The sequence below is a fragment of the Oryctolagus cuniculus genome, chromosome 4, assembly GCF_964237555.1.
Source record: "Oryctolagus cuniculus chromosome 4, mOryCun1.1, whole genome shotgun sequence".
NCBI classification, from domain to species: domain Eukaryota; kingdom Metazoa; phylum Chordata; class Mammalia; order Lagomorpha; family Leporidae; genus Oryctolagus; species Oryctolagus cuniculus.
In genome coordinates, this window is record NC_091435.1 from 86,010,574 (window position 1) to 86,016,573 (window position 6,000).

Below are 6,000 nucleotides of genomic sequence, written 5' to 3' on the forward strand. Positions count from 1 at the left end.
CCTGTGTGACCTGTACAGCCTACCCAGGTGCATGCTGTCACCAGAAAAGTGGCCAGCTGCCCCACGTGCATGTGTGGGAGTTTCTGAAGTTTTCTTAGTCCCCTAGGAAGGACTACAAAGCAGTTTTTCTTTGACTCCTGTGCCAGGTGTATGCAGCTGGAGGAAATACTCACAGAAAAATGAGATTAAGAGATAAGTGGTGGTACAAACATTTTTGAAATCCATGCATAGTTTTTTTTCATAAAGCATATTTTCCATGAACTCTTCACATTCATGAATTTTAGCTTTCTTATCAAGGTGAACTTATCTATTAATTCCATTTTCCATAAACTTTTGAAATATCTTTGTACATTATAAAGATAGGACAGAATGCTCCCCCCAAGGCAAATGCCAATTTAGTAGAAGACCATTGAGGAACACAAGAAAAAAAAATCCTCTGAGAAAGCCCTGCAGAGCCCCAAGGCCACTCTTTGTTCCCAGTCTGCTTAGAAGCTCAGCAGAGCAAGAGAATCTGGCTGGGTGTTCTTTCCTGAAAGCTGAGCCAAGATTTCTTTCAACCCAGCCCAAGGTGAGCCTCAAGAGTGTGTCAGATACTTTTTTTTTAACTTTTATTTAATGAATATAGATTTCCAAAGTACAGCTTATGGACTACATTGGCTTCCCCCCACCCCCTCCGATGACTTCCCTCCCACCCGCAACCCTCCCCTTTCCCGCTCTCTCTCCCCTTCCATTCATATCATGGTTCATTTTCAATTTTCTATATATACAGAAGATCAGTTTAGTATATATTAAGTAAAGATTTCAACAGTTTGCACCCACATAGAAACACAAAGTGAAAAATACTGTTTGAGTACTCGTTATAGCATTAAATATCAATGTACAGCACATTAAGGACAGAGATCATACATGAGGAGTAAGTGCACAGTGACTCCTGTTGTTGACTTTACAAATTAACACTCCTGTTTATGGCATCAGTAATCTCCCTATGCTCCAGTCATGAGTTTCCAAGGATATGGAAGCCTTTTGAGTTCTCTGACTCTTGTCTTATTTAGACAAGGTCATAGTCAAAGTGGAAGTTCTCTCCTCCCTTCAGAGAAAGGTACCTCCTTCTTCTGTTCTTTCCACCGGGATCTCACTCATAGAGATCTTTCATTTAGGTGTTGTTGTTTTTTTTTTTTTTTTTTTTTTTTTTTGCCAGAGTATCTTGGCTTTCCATGCCTGAAATACTCTCATGGGCTTTTCAGCCGGATCCGAATGCCTTTAGGGCTGATTCCGAGGCCGGAGTGCTATTTAGGACATCTGCATCTGCCATTCTATGAGTCTGCTGTGTATCCCGCTTCCCATGTTGGATCGCTCTCCCCTTTATTTGTTCTATCGGTTAGTATTAGCAGGCACTAGACTTGTTTATGTGATCCCTTTGACTCTTAGTCCTTTCATTATGTCAATTGTGAACTGAAATTGATCACTTGGACTAGTGAGATGGCATTGGTACATGCCACCTTGATGGGATTGAATTGGAATCCCTTGGTATGTTTCTAACTCTACCATTTGGGGCAAGTCAGCTTGAGCATGTCCCAAATTGTACATCTCTTCCCTCTCTTATTCCCACTCTTATATTTAACAGGGATCACATTTTAGTTTAATTTTAACACTTAAGAATAACTGTGTATTAATTACAGAATTAAACCAGTAGTATTAAGTAGAACAGACAAAAAAATACTAAGAGGGATAATGTATTAAGTTGTTCATTAACATCAGGGCTATGCTGATCAAGTCACCATTTCTCATAGTGTCCATTTCACTTCAACAGGTTTCCTTTTTGGTGTTCAGTCAGTTGTCACAGATCAGGGAGAACATATGATATTTGTCCCTTTGGGACTGGCTTATTTCACTCAGCATGATGTGTTCCAGATTCCTCCATTTTGTTTCAAATGACTGGATTTCATTGTTTTTTACTGCGGTATAGTATTCTAAAGAGTACATATCCCATAACTTCTTTATCCAGTCTACTGCTGATGGGCCTTTAGGTTGGTTCCAGGTCTTGGCTATTGTGAATTGTGCTGCAATAAACATTAGGGTGCAGACCGCTTTTTTGTTTGCCAATTTAAATTCCTTTGGGTAAATTCGAAGGAGTGGGATGGCTGGGTCGAACGGTAGGGTTATCTTCAGGTTTCTGAGGAATCTCCAGACTGACTTCCATAGTGGCTTGACCAGTTTGCATTCCCACCAACAGTGGGTTAGTGTCCCTTTTTCCCCACATCCTCGCCAGCAACTGTTGTTGGTAGATTTCTGCATGTGAGCCATTCTAACCGGGGTGAGGTGAAACCTCATTGTGGTTTTGATTTGCATTTCCCTGATTGCTAGTGATCTTGAACATTTTTTCATGTGCCTGTTGGCCATTTGGATGTCCTCTTTTGAAAAATGTCTATTGAGGTCCTTGGCCCATCTCTTAAGTGGGTTGTTTGTTTTGTTTTTGTGGAGTTTCTTGATCTCTTTGTAGATTCTGGTTATTAACCCTTTATCTGTTGCATAGTTTGCAAATATTTTTTCCCATTCTGTCGGTTGTCTTTTCACTCTCCTGACTGTTTCTTTTACAGTACAGAAAACTTCTCAATTTGATGCAATCCCAATAGTTGATTTTGGCTTTGACTGCCTGTGCCTCCCAGGTCTTTTCCAGAAACTCTTTGCCTGTGCCAATATCTTGAAGGGTTTCTCCAATGTTCTCTAATAACTTGATGGTGTTAGGTCATAGATTTACGTCTTTAATCCATGTTGAGTGGATTTTTGTGTAAGGTGTAAGGTAGGGGTCTTGCTTCATGCTTCTGCATGTGGAAATCCAGTTTTCCCAGCACCATTTATTGAATAGACTGTCCTTGCTCCAGGAATTGGTTTTAGATCCTTGATCAAATATAAGTTGGCTGTATATGTTTGGGTTGATTTCTGGTGTTTCTATTCAGTTCTATTGGTCTATCCATCTGTTTCTGTACCAGTACCATGCTGTTTTGATTACAACTGCCCTGTAGTATGTGTTTGTTGGTTGGCATTGTTAATTCTTCTTCCCTCACTGTGAGTTTTTTTTTTTTTTATACTATGTCTGTGTTAAGTGGACTGCCTGCTGTTGGAGGAGCCTTGGAGTCTTGAGATGGGTGTGGCCTGCGAGCTCTGCTTGGTTCTTCCGGGTTAGGGGTGTGCAAAGGTGACACCCTCAGGTTATGCGTGGTAAATTTCTCTATTTATTTATTTCATTTTTTATTCAGGAGGTAAGTAATACCACACGGCTGAGCAGAATTGATGGTATTTAGCTTCCAATCTCTGGCTTCTACCAAAAGAGTCTGTGCCCGTTCAATTTCTGCTGTGGACTCCCACTGGGTTGCCTAGGCTACTGAATTGTAGCCTTAGCTCTCCCCTTTTGTTATGTATATCCCGAGCAGGCCTGCTCTTTGTCTCTTGCTGGACTTTGCAAGGTTGGCAGAGAGAGAGAAACTTGTTTGTACCAGTACCCCCCCCCCCTTTTTTTTTCTTTTTTTTTTTCCTTCTCTCCTGTAGTCAGTCTGGTGAACTTTCCTGCCTCAAAGCCCGCTTCCCTCTAAATTCTGTCTGCCGTTTCCCCGTCAATGTCTCTGGTTACTGAGCTCACCTCCCCTTCCAGCGCCCATGTGTGGACTCGGAGCCCTGGGCGTCCCTGCTCTCCCCACTGGTGTCTGTGTGACATCCACTTCCCTTCCCGCACTCGTGTCAAATTCTTAAGTTGCCTCAGGAATTCAGCCACAATGTATAAGTAATTAATTGGAAACTGTTTTGGCCTGGGGGTAATTTTTCAGATCTGGACCCTCCCTAGATGGACCTGGAATCCAGTGTGGTCCAGTGCCAAGAGTCATACTTGGCAAAGGTTAGATCTGGATATCTTCCACACCCTAGCACAGTGTGTGCTGCGGGAGGTTCACAGGTGTCCTGATGTATGCTGGCTGACTCAGGCCAGCAAGGAGTCTGGCCCTGTACATGGAGCCTGTGTAAGAACAGAGCCAATTTTAGGGGCACAGGAGCGGCCATGCTAGCTGATGCTGTGGGCTGCCACCACTGCCACATCACTAGGGCCCACACAGTACTCAGGCAAATTAGGTGCTATATCTGTACCTTAGTTTCCTTGGCTATTGACATGGAAACGTCAGTTATTCCATCATTTACAATTGCTTAAAAATCAAAGCCTATTAAATATGGCTCACAATTCTTTCCCTCCATCTCTCAAGCTTTCCAGAATCTTCTTAAACATTAGCCTTTCCCATAGCGTAGGTGTTAATGTGTTGTGTGAATCAATATAAAGGTAAATAAAAGAATGTATAAGTGAAGAATGAATAAACCCATGAACACATTAAAAGCATCCATGAATTGGATGAATATAATTTCACTTTAATAAATATGTCATTATCTAAGTTTCACTACATGGCTAAGATTATTATTTCATTTGCTTTGTTGATTCTTATTTATTTAAAGTAAGATATAGAGTGAATTACTTCCAGACCTTATTTATGGAATCAATTATTTGCATGTTTTTTTTAAGATTTTTATTTATTGATTTGACAGGCAGAGTTACAGACAGTGAGAAAGAGAGAGACAGACAGAAAGGTCTTCCTTCTGTTGGTTCTTTCCCCAAGTGGCCACAACAGCCAGAACTGCACCAATCCGAAGCCAGGAGCCAGATACTTCTTCCTGGTCTCCCATGCGGGTGCAGGGGCCCAAGCACTTGAGCCATCCTCCACTGCTTTCCCAGGCCACAGCAGAGAGCTGGACTGGAAGAGGAGCAGCCGGGACTAGAACTGGTACCCATATGGGATGCCGGTGCTGCAGGCGGAGGATTAACCTAGTGAGCCAAGGCACCGGCCCCATTTACTTGCACTTTCAAAGAATCAACTTTCTTTCTAGACTTCATTTTGCAGTCCTTCTCTTGCCATCATTTAACTATCCTGAAGAGTTACTTTTCTAAATTGTCTCCTGCTGGATAATTTCCAAGTACATGAGATCTCCCATGAGTCGCAAAGACTGTGAAAAACCATGCAGAATCAGATGTATTTGTAAGTAATGTTTCATTGCTCTTTTTTTCTGTCCCATCGTAGGTGAGCTTTCTCTCTTTAGGGGAGAGTCCTTAGCAACTCTTAGGCTTTTTTTTTTTTTTTTTTGGAACATGGTTCTTAAACTTGGAGTTATGAAAATAATCTCCAAGGATCTTATTAGAAATAAATTCCTGGGGCTCAAACTCAGATGTGCTTAGTTGGAATCTCTGGGATGAACTCTGGGGAGCTATATTTTCATTAGGTTCTACAGGGAAATCTGATGCTAAAGCAGGCTTAGGAATCATAATCTTGAAAGAATAAGATTATTTTCTCTTAAAGGTCCTACCTTGCACATGTCCCCATGGACATTCATCTACGATTTTTCCTGCCAACTTATCCCGTGTTGAGAGAATTTTCGGGATATATTTCCTTTGGAAATGCAATATTTGTCACTGAGCATTCTCTAGATTATAAGAGGAGTCCCTGGGGGACAAATCCTGCCACTAGCCTTGTCTCCCTTGAGAAGACCTACTTATCCTTGTTGGAGCTCTAGGTGCTGCATTTTTTGGTAAATTGATCACCTGGTAGCTAAGTTCAGTGGGAGAAATATTGTCCATAAGCCAATTGGAGAAACACAGAACGGAGTTTAATAACTCACATTTTGAAGTTAGTGGAAAAATTATGCAAAAATTCGTATCCTTAAAATATTCAAACCAATCCACCCTTCAGAGAAGAGAGAAGAATAGCTGTTCCCAGACCATCCTCAGGTTTGAACATTCTAAAGGAATCTTTGTCTTTCTAACCAGGTCAGATCATCTACAATTGACCTGTAAGAAATCAATTTGCTTTCTGAAGCCCCTTTAGAGGTTTATATTATCTTTAAGACAGATCTGGGGAGCTAGCTCAATTTGGAATCTGGGTCATCCTAAAATGTCCATGGCCTTTTTCTATC